The following is a 19,342-nucleotide window of genomic DNA, read 5'->3' on the forward strand; positions in this document are numbered from 1 at the left end:
AAGCACAATTCAATGTGAAACAACTAAGAACCTCATACAGACACAACATCCATTTGGATCTAAAAGTGGAGAGAACTATAAACCTGAATGGAACACTCAGTCAAGAAAGCTAAAGCAGTTCATGAAAGCTAAATATGAAGATAAACTACTATTCTTAGACAAAAAAGGGACTGAGTGAAAAAAGAAACAACACAATTTAACCATGAAGGACAATTTAACAAATAAATATCTTAATGATGAATGGCCAAATCGAGCCATATTTATCAATTTAAAAACTCAGCGTTACAACCCTGGAACACTAAAAAGGTGAACCCTAACCTCTAGGAACCTCTAGGATCCTCTAGGATTTAAGCAGTGGCATAAACATGCATCTGAGCACTGAGCCTCTCCATCACTGTTTCATTAAACCAACAGGCAAAGGAACAAGCATTATACAATTCGATGAAGGTATTTAAAGATGCCTTAAACCTAAAAAACGAAACTAGTGCAATAGGTTATTCAGTAAATGAAGGTCAGACACAAAGAGATACAATCCAAAGATAATTTACTTAAATATAGGAGATCCAAAGAAATGTCCCAGCCACCTCAAAAGCAGGAGGTAACTGATTTCTCTACATTCCAACCTCAACCAAGGTTCTAGATTCCAACCACACCAAAGAACACATTAAATAATATAGTCATGTAAACATAATACATTGGGTTACTACACACCTTCTTTTAAAAAAAAAGACGAGAAATAAATTCTAAGATACAGTGCAAAAACAATAAAACACAAACTACTCTAAACCCATTAGACATTTAAAAAACACAGAATACAATAAAAGCATTAAACATAATCCTTCATGAACTTCATAGAAACTACTCAGCACCCATTACGTCTTGGTTATTTTTTTTTTACAACAATCAGTGGTAATACATTTTGTTCCAGGTTTGCATGACCCATCACAATTCTGTTTAAATTCCAAATGTTGTTGTCAGTTAGCTTAACCGAATTTGGAAAAATGTCCACAACCCAAAAAGGTGTGGAGAATTTTGAGGTTCCACTTTTCGGTGGAAGTCTCACCTTCACCACATCTCCAACCCTCACCACATTATGGCTTGCAGCTTTGTGCATATCAAATCTTTGTTTTCTCTTCCACACCTTCACATGTGAACCTTTCCAATCACCTTCCAAAGGTTCTACCTCCTCAAACTTGTCACTCATCATCTACGATGGGGTTATCACAGTGTTTGCTATCCTACCTCAAAACAACCCAAAAGGTACTTTAATATGTATATCGTGCATTTAAAAAAGAAGAGCAGGAAGTAACCGATTTCTATACATAACAACCTCAACCAAGGTTCCACAACCCGCCCTCTCCAAATACAATCTATCCAGTAAGTATTGGTAAACCAAAGAGCACATTTCATAATACAGTCATGTAAACATAATACATTAGGTTACTACAGATAGTTCAAGGTATGGTGTTAAATAGATGGATCCCTGCAGCTTGAGAGCTGCACACACATGAGAATCCACAGGCGCTGGAAGTAGTGGGGCAGGGGCTGCTGCAGCATCCCCTAAAAAACATGCTGGAGTTCAGAAGTTGGCCAAGTAATAAAGATGTCTTTATATTTTGTGTTTATCTTGTCACATTTGCTGTGCATTCAAGAACAAAGGTCAAATGGTAGGCTATGTCTTCTGACAAATTGCTGCTTATTCAGAAACTGGTGTTAACCTTTATTTCTCTGACTGCAAAGTGAGATCATTTTGTAAAAGTTATCTAGGTGATAATATTGCTTGGGTGCAGGAAGTGAAAGGAAAGACTGTAGGATGTCTGTGTTTTTCTAAATCACAACAACATTTAAATACCTGTAAATTAACTAAATACATATTCTGAAGTGGGATGGAACTAAATATTTTATTTGGAATAAAACAAAACAACACACTTTACTTGGTGATGTGCAATTGATAATTTTTTGCTGAAACCTGATCTTCCACACTTTATCATTGGTGCACTGCAGAGTTTTAACAGTAAAACTGCTTATCTATCCAAATTTAGTTGCCATTGTGCTAACTTCAAATGACAGTGTGCTACCTCACCAGTGCTCCAAAATGCATCACCTGATGCCACACCCATGGCACTCTTCTGATGAATAGGTGTTCATTGCTGCACTTGTTCTTTGTGTAATGCTTCGATTTTTTACAATCCCTATGACTTCAGTGAAATAGCATTAATGGCAGCACCCTCACTCTGAAAATTGTTCCAGCACCACTGTGAGCACTGTTCAAGGATGTTTGTCAGCAGATCGTAATGATCAAACAAGCATTTACTTGAGTTTCTTACTAAACATACAGAGAGGCATTTTCACATCTCTATGCTTGTAGACCAAATATGTTTTAAAAAAAATATCAAACTAGTCTAATGGCGTTAGGAAAAGGGACACGGAATCTTTCTTCCTCAGTACTAACACTGTACACGAAAAGGTTGACGTTATTGTGCAATCCTTGCAGATTGATCGCCCCACAAAGAGATCGTCCTTAATCAGAAATTCGATATATGTGATTTTTATAATTTTTTTTTAGAAGTTTCTATTTGCCTTCATCGATGAACAACGGTAAATTAACGGGCAGGGATTTGCTGCACGTCTCACGTCATAATCTCACTCTTAATATTCAGTCAGACCTCATTGTGCGAGCCTTGTGCTCTTAGCCTCTCACTGCTAGTTGACCATTATCAAATGCAGTTATTATTGCATTCAGTTTAAACCAACAGCAGGGTGTTTCAAACACTGTGGTGTTGGTTTTTACTGGATGCAATAATGACTGCATCTGATGATGGTCAAAAGTGCGTCATGGGCGATGATTATCACATAAGAAAAAAATACCAAACACCATGGAGGATATTCTCAAGAACGTGTGATAATCATCTCCAAAATCGGTTATCGCAATGTTCCATATCGCCGTCTATCATGTTGAAATAACTCTGTGTTAACGTCCTATTCACAACACGGCGGTAACATGGGATAGTCTACTGATAACGCGGCAAATGTCCACGATAAAGTCAGCGGGACGGCGATAAAAATCTAAACCCCAACATGAAAAAAGTTGCGATGGGCCCAATCACGATAATAAAATCAGCGCTAAGATGCGCCAGGTCTACATTTGACACAAGTCAGGTGGGAAAAATCACTATAAAAGTAGAAAAAAACATACAAACAAAAGCAAAACAACAGCGAAGTACAATGGAGGTGGCCGGACCATGTACAGAGAACAACCAGAACCCCACAAGCCCCCCGGAGGACCGGCCTGGGACCTCGGGGTCAGGGAAGGACAAGGACAAGAAGAAGAGGAAGATTCGGTTCATTCTGCAGGAAAACAGGATCCTGATAACGGAGGTGGTAGAACACCATCAACAACTGTTCGTCACCTCCACTGTGCCATTGGCAACAAAAATTGCAATATGGCAGTCCATCGTGGACAAGGTGAATGCAGTTGGAGTGCTGAAGAGGACAATGGAAGAGGTCAAGAGGCGCCAGAATGATGAGGAGCACAAAACCAAGCAGAAACTCGCAAACAACCGAAAGGCAGCAATGTAGACTGGAGGTGGGAGTCCAGCGCCACAGGAGGAGCTGGAAGAGATGGAGAAAATGGTGTCACAGTCATCAGTGGGAGACGGTGGCAGGAGTAGGGGGACTGGACACTGCTCAACATGACATGACACAACAGCATCAGTGTGAGTAACAACCACGGACTGGGGGGACGGGGGAGATGGGCACAATGGTACACATCCACAATTAAGTATGGCACATCTGCAGACAAGTATGCAACATCTCAGCACTGTATAAGCACAGAAGTCAAAGGCACACTGCATGAAAGAGATAAGGGGCAGCAAAATCAGAGCTGCAGGGGTGACTCTCCCAAAATGCAGCACACACACATAACATGCAGAGCACATCAACATTGACAACAATGTGGTACAAACCACAACACGTCCACAACAGAACAGAGGATACAACTGGTTCTGCTTGTGTGTAGAAACTGGCCAATCACATTTGGCATTTAAGGGAAATGTGAGTTGATAATGTACAAGTACAAACACAAATACATGATACTGTCGAAATGTCCACTGTCCCCCATCAAATAGGCAGCACCTCCTAAACAGTCACAATGTACACTGTCATGCAGTCTGTATGTAAACTAGGAGTGGGTGGAATTTGCAAAATTGCCTTTTGCAAAATTTCGCGAAACGGCAAAAAATCTCCACGAACACGCGGAATTTCGCATGCTCGCAGAGATTTCGGGGTCCGGGCTTCCTTGTGAGTTCACATGCCTCTCTTGTGTTTACAAAAGGTCAGAGACTGATCAGAGCAGCAGATGAGGAGAAAGAAGTTCCTGGTCACAGGAACTGCACGGGGATTGCACTCGTGAAAGTTATGGATGCAAAGGTCTCCATCAAGCATCATAGCTAATTTTTGAGGGCAGATATGGGGAGAAAGCACACCTGCCCAGCCTCGAGAAAGCTCACGATTTCTTTGGGCTGATTAATGAGTTACTGAATTTGAGCTTAAACTCGGGCACCTGCTATATTTAAATCTGTAAGTGCTTCCCAGTTCAGGTTTAATTCTTGTGACAGGAGTATCGTGCAAGAATGAATCCTGCCCTGCATTTGTCCAAGAAGACGCCACCGTTTTTTGAGAAACCTCTACTCAATTGAAGTACTTTCTACTGGCTAATCAGTAAGTGCTACCTTGTTGGATATTAATATATAGTGCTTTTCCTACACTACAGCGGCGTAAAGGGCCAGAAGAGTTGTCTCCAGTGACCATGTGTGAGTAACTTTGCCATCGCGCCGAAGGGTGCCAGGGTCCCTTGAGTAAGCTGTCCATCACAGTGGGTAAAGGGCGGGAAGACGGTGCACACCGCTAGTGTGTGTGGCGGGGCCAAACGGGTGGGTCTGCCTTCTATGCGAGTTCACACACCTCTCTTGTGTTTATAAAAGGTCAGAGACTGATCAGAGCCACAGATGAGGAGAAAGAAGCTCCTGGTCACAGGAACTGCACGGGGATTGCGCTCGTGAAAGTCAAGGATGCAAATGCCTCCATCAAGCATCACAGCTAATTTTCGAGGGTAGATATGAGGAGAAAGCACACCTGCCCAGCCTCGACGAAGCTCACAATTTTTTTGGGCTGATTAATTAGTTACTGAATTTGAGCTTGAACTCGGGCACCTGCTTTATTTATATCTGTAAGTGCTTCCTGTTCAGGTTTAATTTTTGTGACAGGAGCATCGTGCCAGAATTTATTTTAGTTTTATTTTTAAAGTTTTATATAGCGTGTACATGATCCCGAGGGATATCAGAGCACTTCACAATTGTTGGGAAAGGAAGGTAACCGTTGCAGTACATTTGTCAAATAGGAATACAGACAGAATCACATATCAAAATAGAACTCACAGGACTAGAACGGTTAGAGGTACAAGGGGTCAGCAAAATAATAAGAAAATAACTGGTATATAGCAAGTGCATCGAGAGAGAGGAAAAAAAGAAAAAGAAATAGCACCCAACTCAGGGCTTAAAGGTGTAAGTACCCATTAGAGCATACATTCCATCAGCCTATTAAGGTAAGAACTTGTTCATAAGGAATCTTTTTACTTCCAATTTAAAGGCAACCTTAGAGGAGATTCTATGTATTTTCAGTGGGACAGAGTTCCAGATCTTCGGTGCTGATCCAGAGACAGCGGCTTTACCCCTAGTCTTTCATTATCGTAATGTTGCTAAGAAAGATTTGTTCCAATAGAAATTCATACTTCTTAGAAAAGCCATTCCCAACCACCGAGGTATGTTTTAAATCCTGAGTTTGTGCTTCTCCAGACCAGACACTTAAATTATACTAACAACTGGATGAAATGATTCCTACAGCTTGTAATACTCATTGTTTTTATGGAAAATGTCTATAGACTGATTTACGTACGTATGATTTATTGCCCCTTGGGACGTACAGCGCTCTGACACCCTACACTTGTATAAGTAACGCTATAAAACAAATAAAATATATTGACTAATATTAATGTGTTAATACTGATTACACTTAATATTGACTTGATACCTATTCGCTCCTACGCGCCTCACATGGATGTCGATATTGTTGATATTTGTTCTGTAACTTTTACTTTTGATATTTGTTATGCAACTTCTACTATACCCTTTAGTCTTCAAATGCCAGGGCACCTTGAGAGAGGGGATTTCTGAGAGGGAGTGAGAATTATGGGAAAGGGGAGGGTGAAGAATGCCAATTGTGTTTTTTAGAGGTTATTTAGAACTCACCAGGCGCAGTGGCCCCTCCCCATGATTTGATGAAAAGGCAGATGATTGATGCTAACCTTCTTAAAACACACTGGAACTGTGGATAATATTAGTAACAAGAACTAATGAAATAGTATAGCATATTTTCATAGCGGCCAACACAAACTGAAAAACCCAGTGGCGCTTTTATAGGAGCTAAGATTACACAATAAAAGGAATAACAAATTACTGTCGAACTTTGAGAGGGCTTAGAAACAGCAGAAACTCCGGATTTAAAATATAACTGCACAACTTCCTTCCTCCACCACCACAACACGCATGATGCAAAGATTTTATTAACAACTGTAAACATGCTGGTCTAGTGGGCTGTAGTTTCACTTTCCATTGGTGTTGTCGTCTGACAATATAGAACGAACTGAGAGTAACTGCCTCGACACAGGACCAGCTGACGACTGCGAACAAACAATAATACCTGCACACACACATATGTTAATATTTTGGTACGTCTCGCTGAGTCTCATTCTTGTAAGGTTCATATGAGTAAATTGGGTAAATTCAGAGCACCCGTTTCTTAATCTTCACCAAAGCCACAGTAGAAAACACAGTGAATAAAGAAACCTAGTTAGTCTGGGAAACTTAGACAATGCTCTTTCAAACTATCACAATGATGTCATGTATAAAATTACCACAGTCCGCATATTACATTTAAAAAGCTGCAAAATCTCAAAGAAGTTAAAAAGCGACCAAGACCAACCATCATATCTAGCAACATAGATCTACAATTTTTTTTATTACACAATCATGGGGCATGCCATTATAATTACCAAATAGAAAAAAGCCTAATCCTGATGCCCCGGCATGAACAGACCGTGTGATCCTGGGCACAATTTTTTATGTCTTGCGGTTTTGGAGCATTTAAAAACCAATTGAATGTCATTATAAAACTATTGCTTCCCAGTTGAACGACTGCGAGACCCCCATCCTATTCTGTCGAGCCTCAGATCTGGCCAAAACCGCCTTGTCCGAGATGTGCTAATCCCATTGTCCTTTTAGGCACTGGACACCTGAACTGTTGAAGGAGGGTACTGTTATGAGGGGGGAAAGGAGGGACAGATAAATATTTGAGGAAAGGCGCCCTCTGCCCCCAATGGGCCTAACCCAAGTCCACCCCAAGAGATCCAAATTGCCATTCACCCGGTACTTTCTAGGGCTTAGCGCTTTGCATCATCCTCAGGGCTGTAAGCGAGTAGTATGTTGCCTGAAATGGGGGCCTATTCTTCGAAAACAGAGGCAGATGCCACCCAAGGCAGGAGCAGGAAGAGATGTAAAATAGTATTCCGAACCTGGTAACCAAGCCGGGCCTGATTGCAGTAATCAACCATGCAGTCCACAAAGGTTCTTTCAATGGGTCCTGCATTGACAGTGCAGCCCAATTGGACTTTTCAGTTAATAAATAGATACATTCTGGGACATGTAGTCTCTCTTCAATTCCAATGAGACAAAATAACTTGATTACATATGGTTATGAAACGATATGGTGATCCTAGTGACAATCACCTGCTAATCTTATGTCTGGGGGCAGCCAGTAGTCCATTATTAATGTACAGAAGCAGATTTACAGCTCTTTTGTGTCAGGCTCTCCCTGTTGCATGCCCTGTTCTCCCGCTTGATTCTCAGCACCTCGCTCTTGCCTGGCATGTATAAGGCGATTACCAGGCTGTTCCAGATTCACAAATCAGCAGAACAAAAAGCTGTAGACCAGCCATTGTGGAACCTGCATCATCACTGAAGGACCCCTCCCATCCATTTAGTACTACAACAGCCAATGTATAAAGCAATGGGGCAGTGTTGACGTCACTTTAAAAACAAGTTTATTAAAAAAATTGTAACCACATTGTTTCCGAAACTGAAAAGCAAACAAATGTATGCAATTTTTAAGAGCAAACCTGGACTACGCAACCAAATATGAGTGGATTACTTTTATCATAACCACCTGTAACTCCTGTTAGTTTACTTACCTACTGGGGCCCTCGGTTCTGAAGTTGAGCGGCAATAGTCTGCAGAGGCACCTAAGTACTGTCTTGAGGCCTGCTGGGTGTAGTGCCTGCGGCGGGGGGGGGGGGTGGATGGGCAGTGGCATCGAGTCACAGTGGCTGTGAGACCTGTCGCCACAGAACAACTCTAGATGCCTTGCTGGTGGGGTTGTGCATGCCGACCTTGTGTGGCCGGAGTTGTGGTGCGGCCTGACCAGGGCCGCAAATTGATGGGCGAGCCCCAGGGCTGGGCATAAAGAGACTGCCGCTGGAGCCTGCCTGCGGAATTGCTTGGCGGCAGCCTGGGGTGACGGCCGCGCTGGTCGAGAGTGGGGACCCAGCAGGCTTAGGGTGACCAGCTGCAGATCTCGTGCTCTGCAAGTCTCCCGGTACCTGTGCGTTGCCTCCCACAGGGCCTTGAAGACTGCATACACGATGGGACCGCCTGGAGGAGGGGCGGAGTGGCGGTGAGCCATGGCGTCACCTGGGGTGTTCCTGTGGCCTGCTGGGCGTTTGGCCAGCTGAATTCTGCCCTGCATTTATCCAAGAAGACGCCACCGTTTTGTGCGCTACCTCTACTCAACTGGAGTACTTTCTACTGGCTAATCAGTAAGTGCTACCTCGTTGGGTAAATGTATAGTGCTTTTTCTACACTACTGCGGCGTAAATGGCCAAAGAGTTGTCTCCCTCCAGTGACAACATGTGTGTAACTTTGTCATCGTGCCGAAGGGCCCCTTTAGTGAGATGTCCATCATAGATGGGTAAAGGGCGGGAAGACGGTGCACACCGCTAGTGTGTGTGGCGGGGCCAAACGGGCGGGGCTGCCTTCTATGCGAGTTCTATGTGCTGGATGACAGTTACACTCTCTATATGGGTGTATCCGTGTGGTTATTATATATGCATGAGGGCCTAGGGCCCTGCCACATCACATTCCCCAGTGCCGGAGGTGACATGATGGTGTCCGCACCACAAGACCCAATCATAAAGGGTCCATGACTTGTGGTGCACAGATTCGGTGGCACCGGATACACCGCAGCTGGCAAAGGCACACCGTCACGGGACAATGACTTTCGTGCACTGAGGTAGGGGCACCTTAAATGCTGAGTGGGTGCGCAGCCTGCAATGATACCTCGTCCTGGTGGTCCGGACTAGTAAGGATTTGTGTGAGCCCTGCTGGACTGAAGTGTGGGCCTACCGCCACATGGCGTTGCCTCGCGGGTCACAGAGTTAGTGGCACTGAAAGGGCTGAGCGGGTGTGCAGCCTGCGATGATACCATGTGCACTGATATGATCTCTGCCATAGCGAAATCAAGACCTTGAGTGTGTGATCTGGTGACCCGTGGAGCGGGGATGCATGATGTGGAAGCTGCCATGGTGGTGGGCCCCGGCTTGGAACTTGCACCGGCACATGGTGGGCCCTCTTGGACGCACGCCGGTGGCTGAAGGTGAGCAGTGAGGTCTGGGTGAGCAGGGGTGGACAGTCACCGCTGGGTGGCGGGAGGGGCTGGGGTGCAGCAGCCTGTGTGTGCAGGGGAGGGCAAGCGATGATGGCGTGTGCAATTGTATGTACTCTGCCATTCATAAATCTGGACTCTCTTTCCAATAAGGTACCTGGTGCATACCAGCATATGGTTGGAGACACACCTATGGCAGCAGGTGAGCAGTGAGGCCTGGGTTCACAGTGTTGGCACTCTCTCTCGCTCTCCCTCTCTTCTTTTTACTGTCTCTCTCTCTCTCACTCTTTCCCTCTTTCTCTCTCTTTCTCTCTCTCCTCTTGCTCTCTCTCTCTCTTTCCCTCTTTTTCTCTCTCTCTCTCCATCTCTTTCTCTCTCTCTATCTCTCTCTCTTTCGCTCTCTCTCTCTCTCTCTCTGTGTCCTTTGATGAGCAATAACACACCTTCTTTCCTAGAATTTTGTCTTGCAGGCTGTGACTTACAGATTGTCCTGAGAAGACCTGCCATGACTCTTCAGAATAGTTGTTTTGAGTTTATTTGAATAAAATGTTTTGATTGGTAATTCAAAGATGAATGAGTGACTCTCCTTTTTCTGACGATACATGCATGTTAAGTGTAGTAATTGTGCGACATCAGGCGAATTGTTTTGTTCATGATTCCGTAAAGTTGATGTAACATATTTTTGTCCGGGGGGAGGTCCTGGGGGTGGTGGTGGTGGGTGTTGTGACCCTCTTGGGTGTCTGAGCTGCATGATCAGTGGCTCCATGGCATCTGTTGTTCTTCAGGTGTGGCTCTGGGCTGGGCTCCCTTTTCTGGTGCAGGTTGTGGTCTGACTTTACATCAGGTAAGAGCAGGTGTTAAATCCCTGCTGCTAACGCGCCTTGTTGCCTATTTTGTGATCTTATCACCGATCTGGCTGGTCGTTGAGAATGTTACGAAGTGGTGTTTTCGCAGCTTTTAGCACGGTAACGCCTACTCTGCATATCATTAGCGATAATTGCCGGAGTCATCAGTGGCGATGTTTTTTGCGGCTGCTATCGCAGAGAAATTAGTGATATCGCATGGTAGCACCAGCTTCTGAATGGCGGGATAAATTTATCACGACTTTGGCTGCGATAAAGTGTTGCTAACTCTGCGATAAGTCCTTGAGAGTATGCCCCCATGTTTGGTATTTATTGTATGTGATAATTATCACCTATCACGCGTCTTTGGTAAATGACTTGCTGGTTGGATGTTTTCTGCACATCTGCGTGTTCTGGTAAATACTGTTCATTCCCTCCCTTCCCCCAATAAATGTTTGCAGGTTTGACCTGCCATTATTTATCACAAAACTCATATTTACAATATGCGCAGTAACAGAAGTTACATACATAGCAGCATTTTTTGGTCTAGTGGTAATGAAGGCCTCACACTGTTGGGAAGTAAAAGATCTCCTGCATAGTTTGGAGAGGGCGCACCCCTTCCACGGTTTCCCAGGGAGTTAATCTCTGGTTACGTTTTTGGCCTCACTGCACACAACAATCATACCTGTCTGTTGAGGGGCCATTGCGGCGTATAATGCAACCCAGAACTGAGATTTGTGGCCTGGACGAGCACACCAAGTGCAAACCCTTTACTGAGGTTGACTACCAACCACTAACCGGTCTGTGGAGGGTGCCCTATTACCAAACTGAAAGCTCTTACATGTATCCTTACCTGTAGATCAGTACTACACTGTCACATATGTTCATCAGGACTTCAAATTTCATGTCCTTTAAGGATTTCATCAATGGCTACTCTTCATTTCTTTCTTTAAAATAACGACTTTGAAACTTTTTAGATACCTATTATTTACCAAACGCATTGGCAGACTAAATGCTTCTTTTACTTCCTTCGAAATTAAAAATAAATCGTTCAGCAGAAAAACGAGTCAGCAGCCTGGCAGGGAAGCAAATGCAGCTCTCCTCATGCAGCCTCCCACAGATGCCTGGCAGTCTTTTCGAAAACATTTCTGATGCCAGCGCGATGAGTCAGGAACAAGAATACTGGGCACCTGCACCAAGAAGTGCAACTTCAAATAAGATGTAGAATAACAAAAGAATAGAAAAGAAGGGTCCCAACTGAATGGTGTATTCACCGCCAGAGGCACTCTCCCTACCGGTGCAAATTCTATGCATCACCAAAGATATCTGTCTGTTGAGATAATAATGTTGTTCGAACTGATAGCTTATGGTTTGTTGTCAGAGGAATAATTTTGACACAATGTATAACTACATAGCCCCTCCCCGGGGGTTCACCTGTAAATAAAAAAGAGTTGTCTGCCTCTGAGGCAGATGGCTGAGACGTTACTGGGGCATAAGTATTGCCCCTAGAAGACAGCTAACTTTGGGAATCAACATGGAGAGGTCCCCGGTGAATGCTGTAGGATCAAGTATTGCACGTAGGCATAGGATAGAAATTGGCACTATCATGAGATAAGTTGATAAAGAATGAAATGAGAAAATTGTCATTGTAGACTGAAGGGTGGACAGATATATTAGAAATACCGATGAAAGTGTCTTCAAGAATAAGGTCAGGGGAATATGTCCCCCTACTTCAGATAAGACCCATAGACTGGAGAGAAGGCACTGAAAAGAAAATGTAGCACTTTGCAATACTTGCACACAAAAGATCCATAGAAGACTGAGGGGCATATTATCAAGAATGGCGTTAAAAATTATCGCCGGTTTAGCAGCAGTAAACTGCCGCTAAAGCGGCGATAATGGGCTTGATAGTATGCCCTGGAGAATTCCCATAGAAGCCCATGTTCACATCAGAACATGGACTTCTATTTGAATTCTCAAGGGCATATTATCGAGCCCATTATCGTCGCTTTAGCGGCAGTTTTCTGCTGCTAAACCGGCAATAATTTTTAACGCCGTTCTTGATAATATGCCCCCAAATTATTTAGATATGGTGGGATAAAACAGACACATTATGTATGCATGTGATATATTATTATTTATCACTGTTACACATTTGGAGAGATGTACAATCACTTTCGAAAGAACAACACTCTACAAGACACAAATATGTGTAGCTCTTCACACACCACATAAATAGCTCAACAACACTTGGCTTAATTCACAAAAGAAGTTGAACATTTACTCATACTTCCCCTTGGAGTACATATCTCCAATTTTATGGTAATTTTAGAGAATTTCCAAGGGCTCTTTGAAACAGCAACATTTCTGATTGCCGGTAGTGTACACATTCATAAGTTTTTACGCATATTTAATTGAGACTTTTCTGTTTTGAGCAGGGTCAATATTAGGCAAAAGTGCATTTCAATGGGCTAATAAAGTTTCGTCAAGAGAAAATATTTTTCCCCAAGGAGAAACACCTTCCTCTATGCCGTCAACATTTTTGGGGGTGTCCACTACACAGCCTCATCCTGGATAGGGGCTTTCTTCTGCTTTAGCTAAATCGAATCTGCAACAAAATCCACAATGGACTGTGCCCTCCTTAGGTTTAGCTAAATGAATGAACTCTCATGTTTCCGGGTGTTCACCTGGCTTTGTAGGCAGCCTTGTCCTGGAACACCCACAACCCACCCAGTGAGCAGATGTACTCACAAGGCAAATTGCGCCATGTGTTTTGCAACTTCATAATATGTTTCATTTTGTTATTTTAGCTGCATTTTTTTCTTCAGATTTATATAGTGCGAACGCGACCCGAAGGTATTGGAGCACTTTACATGAGCTCCAGTTACGTTACACAAGGACACATTCATTATTTGATAGGCGCAGGGAGATTACGCAGCATATGTAAGAAGCCGTTTGCGATTCGCAAACCCCTGAATTCACAGAATTCCGGATTTTGCGAATCGCAAACGATGTTTCGGTATGTATGGGCCACATAGCAAAATAAGGAATCGCAAAAATTGCAATTCCATATTTTGCTCAAGCATTTAAGGAATCGCAATTTTGCGATTCCTTAAAGGCTATGTAGGGGTGCCTTGCAAATTGCGATTTTGGCTTAAGGAATCGCAAAATACCGACTACTCCAAGTAGATGGTATTTTGCGATTTCCTGTTAAAATGCATTTTTTTTAAAAATTCAAAGTGACATGCACATTCCACGGGTGCAACAGGTGTCCTTTGGACACCCTGGCACCCTTGGAATTGCGATTCTCAAATTGCGATTTTCTCATAGAAAAACGCAATTTGAGAATGTATCCCCATTCATTCCTTTGGGCCTCTTGGCCCATAGGAATGAATGGGACACTCATTCCTTAATTGCGATTCGCAATTTGCTAATCGCAATTAAGGAATTTTAGAGATTCGCAAAAAAATTGCGATTTATTACATACATTTCATTTTGCAATTCTCAAATAGCAATTCCTTAAAAATCGCTATTTGAGAATCGCAAAATGTAAATTACATACATATATGCCCCAACGTGATTTGCCCAGAATCACAGGATGTTCAGCCGATGCCGATCCCCACCTCCAAAGTTGGCAGCTCTAGCCGTAAGGCTACATCCCCTCCCAATTCATTTTGGAGCATTGCTGACCAGAGCTCAAATATTTACCTTTTATTTGATTTCTTACTTGGATGCTTCTCTTCTGTGCATAGATTTTGTTGCATCATCAAAGGGTGTCATCAACACAGAGGTGATAAAATAAACTGATGAGGAATATAGGGAAATGAAGAGACAGCCTGGACAGTGTCTTGTACGACAAAGGTGAGGGTGTAGCGAGTGAAAATGACAAAGATACTGAGTCGGAAGGCATATATAGACAGGATGAAAATCAGTTTGATGCCAATCTCTGATGCCTAATTTGGATATTGTGGACAGTAGGGTTTAATAATTAACAATGCTAATAAGGCAGAAAGATGACAAAGCATGAAAATGGACTTGAAGTGCCTGTATTGATTAGTGGTTATGGAGTTTGACACAAGGCTTAGAGAAGTTGAAGTATAAGTACAGAGCATTGAAACTTAAGTAAAGGGGATTGATCACGTGGTGTGTAGTGAGAAAAGTAGTGAACCTAAATTGTCTTCTTTTTCACTCGCACAAAAAATTGTCTTCTTCCTAAGAGATTGTCTCATTCCTTATTCTGGTATAGAGCAGGTAGCATAACACAAAGTGGATGAGGTCTTCTTGTGAACTAAATATGCAGAAGCCATCATTTGCTATCCATCTCTTCAGTCACACATTGCCCTAGCCATGCCTGCAGTGTCTGTCTAAGCCTCATCAATCAAATCACTTGTGAAAGAGAGTGACTGCTTGACTGCTTATTTCATAATGGAGAGAATGGGAGAACAACATCAGCTTTTTACTGACCAGGCTCTCAAGTTCATCCTGCCCTTTTCCCCCTTTCTACTAATAAACTCGAGTGGTAATAAGAAGAATTAATTCCTCGTGGTATGTTCTTATTCCTCACACACTGCACCGACAATGACTGGACCAAATTCAGCTTGCTTACCTATTGTATGTCCTGAAGATGATCTCGAATAGTTGAGATCGAAACGCCGTCGACCCCAACAACAGGAACTCGTTACACTCTGTAAACTCTTGAGGAACTCCCGTTATTGTGATCAATGTGATGTCTTTGTTTTTAAAATCACCCTCACTTTTCACATCACCTTGTTGTCACTCACCTGTGTGAGCACCTGAATACTATTGTTTTGAAAATAAACCACAGTCATAATTGACCTATTTGTCCCTGCATATATTACTTATCGCGCCCTAAATAATTAAACATCATTTTTAAATCCTAACATAGTGTCACCTGCAGGGTCACTTTCTATTGAACCTTTTTGGCCACACCAGAGCTATTGTTTTCCCTAAAACATGCTTTTTTAATAAAGCAGTTTTTTTTCAAATGCAGCCCGTTTTCCTTAAAGGAAAACGGGATGCATTTAAAAAAGAAAAATGAAACTTTTCAGTTTCCTTTATTGAAGGGCAGGCAGTGGCCTCTGGGACCACTGCCTTCTCTTAAAAAGTATTTTCCCACATACTCACAACCCCTTCCTCTTTGCGAGTGGTTTACCACCTACTTGAAGTGGGTGGTAAACTGCGAGTGTTTTAACATGTTGACTCGCTATTAGGAAGGGACGCCCTTCCTAATAGCAAAAGTCACAAATGCTGTTTTGCGAGTCAGTGACTTGCAAAACAGCATTTGTACATGCTACAACCCTTTTTTGCGGCTGCAAACGGGAGGATCTCCTGTTTGCAGATGCAAAAAGGGTCCTACATCTGGCCCTCAGTTACTTACCTAACAGCTGAAGTTAAAAGTAATTTCAAGACTTCTGAAGAAAATCAGAGGGACATCCAAGAAGCTTGCATTTGAAACCATTATTCAGAAAACAAAGCTGAGTGTCAAAAATAAATACCCAAGACATTGCCCTGCTCAAGTTAGCAGAGAAGTCTATTGTAGAAAACCTCGAGAGAATACAGAAACACTCTAAGGGAAACAATCTTAAGCTATGAAGAATACTGGAACGATTTGGAAGAAATTAAAGAAATAGTAAATAATAATCCTTCTGAATTAGACAGACTTTAAAACTATCTGAAGATAGATCTTGACAAAGTATTTCAGAGGATACATAGGGGTCCTGTTAAACAAAACCCCAACAGACAAAAGCCTTGGTAAATTTCCAGACATATTTGATTAAAGAATATATATTGGGGATAGCGTTGAAGGAGAACTCGCTAGAGGCTTCTGATTTACAATACTTTTAGATACTTGCTGTGTCACTGAGGAAAGTCATTCAGAGCTGGTTATGGATGGATGAACTACAGCAATGAGGAGCGAAGGTGCAAATGAGGTTCCAGACGATGCTTAGAGTAATGTGGCAGAACAAAATGCTCAGTCTGTGCAATGTAGATGAATTTGACATTTTAACAGGTAAGATCAAAAGTAAAAGCAGAAGATAATGAATGGAAAGGATTTACATACGCCTATACATGCCTACATAGACTTTAGACATTATCCTATTTTCATTTTTTTCCACTTTGGTTGAAGGGCCAGAGGTGACTGAATTGGACTAGGAGTAAGTGCCAACAGTGGGAGGGGAAAGTTCTTGAGGGGCGGAGGAGTGTCACCCCACTGCCTATCAGCAGGGCAAAAAAGGAAAAATAAAATGATAATAATGCATTGTTATTATCATTTTATTTTTCTGTGCTGGGCAGTTTTGTAGCAGGGCTAGGCTGTGAAGGGTGAGGAGTGGTGGCACCCTCCTAAGTGTGCATGAATGTTTGGCTGGCCCTCTGGGGCTGGCCAAACATTTATGCACTCCTTGCAGGTTCTCCACCCAGGCTGCATTACAGTCTGGGTGGAGAACATGCCCATGCTCCCTTTCTCCATCTGAGAGCCGAAGCACAGTGCTCAGACCAATCATTGTGATTAGCTTAGAGGTGCCTATCCTGCTTCCTGTTCCAACAGAAGCCAGGAAGAGAATGGAAGAGAGGCAGCGGGGGGCCAGGTAAGTGATTTTAAAAAAACAATATACACCCCCATTCGCCCACTCCCTACTCCCCGCCCCACAACTGATTTGCAGGAGCAGCCACAACCTTCCTGAGGCCAGGAAGACAAGAGAAGGGAGCATATTGGCTGGAAACAAATGACCCACCTAGGTGATGATAACTATATGGAGCCATCATTCTTAACATGGAATGTAAACGGTATGAGAATTAAGAATTTCAAGCGCCACTAAATATTGGCGATCTGAACACTCTACTTCATAATAAGTTATACAGATTCATGGTTAAGCCTATAAAAAATCCCCCTAAATTGCAAAGGTGCATACTCAACATGATACAGAACCTCGGTGTGTGTGTGTTGTGTGGAGAGAACATATGGGGGAGCAAAGAGGTTACACATATAATTTTTTTAAATTAGAGACATTACTGGAGACTAGATTTATTTATAGTAGACAGCTCTCTCTTAGGCTTCATAACCGGAGTCTCACACCCAGCACTTCATATCTCAGATCATACCGTAATGAATATAGAATTGAAAATAGCCACCCATTAGAAAATAGCCAACCCAAAAGTACTATAGACTACAAACAGTTACTAGAGAATGCAGTAATTGAGGAGATGAAAAAAAGAGCAAGATAATTTTTTTAATTCGGTTTTGGTGCTTCTATAAAGATAGCCTGGAATACATATAAAGCTGTATCTGAGAGGAATAGCTTCAGGTGTCAGGTGCAATTATACTACCTTACAGAGGGATTCCTACGGAACTGAGAACAAGTACATAGCAAATGGTGGATAATGCAGTGGATAAACTCTGGATCACCAAGAAGGAGAGAAACTTCCTGATCAACACGGATCCTCAGATGTCCTGAATCTTCTACAAGATTTTGAGTTTGAGTCTACCAAGCAATATCTAGTGACCTTGGACATTGGGTCTTTATATACAAATACTCCACACGATGCCACACTGGTAGCTGCTGCTAGGGCCCCTGAGGCATGGGACTGGTCCTGTGACACCCTTCTAGTGCTTCATTTGTAAAACAATAAGTGCCAGGGCCCTCCCCAGATGACTAGTGCATTATGCACCACAGATATGCACCACAGATATACGGAGAGAATGCCCGAACAGAATGTATGGAGTTTCAACACGTAAAAAAGTTTTTTAAGGCATAAAAAAATCAATTACAACTGCATATTCTTCCCCACAGTATACAAATGGATTTAAAGAAATATCTCAGTGTAACCTAATTAGAAAATGCAGTGAAAACAGCGGGCAGCTTGAGGAAGCAAAGGGAAGTAAGTAATATCTGCCATTTTGAATATGGGAAAAATGTGGTGATTTTCTGTCATAAAAATCTAGAGCAGACGTACACAGGAATCCTAAAGTCCTAAAGTCCTAAATGCTCAGATGTGCCAACTTACAGGGGAAACTAGGGAGTTCAAAGGAATATTTTCAAACTTTTATTGAGCCCTATGTCAAAAAATGTCTCTGTTTTAATAAGGATTTCATACAAAGATCAGGCTTTCATTCTTACAAAATGAATTTAGAAATTCACCTTCAGATCTGTTTTTGTAAAATCATATTTCAGAATTGGAACCTCAATGTCTTTCTCCTTCGTAGCCAAGTACTCAGAAGTGCCACCTCATTTACCTAGCTTGTTGTTGGAGTCATTGTAAATAGGAATCAACAATTTTTTTAGCTGGTAACTTTATCGCCTTAGAGAATTTAATGTGCTCATGAAGACTTCGATCTTCTCCTTTTGAGCATACACATTTATTAAATGCAGTATTGTGTCATCAAGCAGAGTGATGTCTGTCATTTCAGATCATTGCGCCCAATTTCCCAATTTTGTATTTGCCAACAGATGTCTACACTGGAGGGTATTTGCAAGCCCTTTTTTCATAATATAATTTGATAATACAATATGATAATACAAGCAGCAAGGATGGCTATGCAACGGACCAACCCTCTACATCCACTGAATATTATGTCCAGTTTGCACCGCAAAGTTCGCCAGACTGAAGACTGGGGAAATGTACTAAGGTTTTTTGTAGATCAAGGCAGAAAAGCAGACAGGGAGGATGACCAAAAGGTCAAGGAAGAGTCTGTGAGGACCAACAATGCA

The sequence above is a fragment of the Lissotriton helveticus genome, chromosome 1_1 (assembly GCF_964261635.1).
Source record: "Lissotriton helveticus chromosome 1_1, aLisHel1.1, whole genome shotgun sequence".
NCBI classification, from domain to species: domain Eukaryota; kingdom Metazoa; phylum Chordata; class Amphibia; order Caudata; family Salamandridae; genus Lissotriton; species Lissotriton helveticus.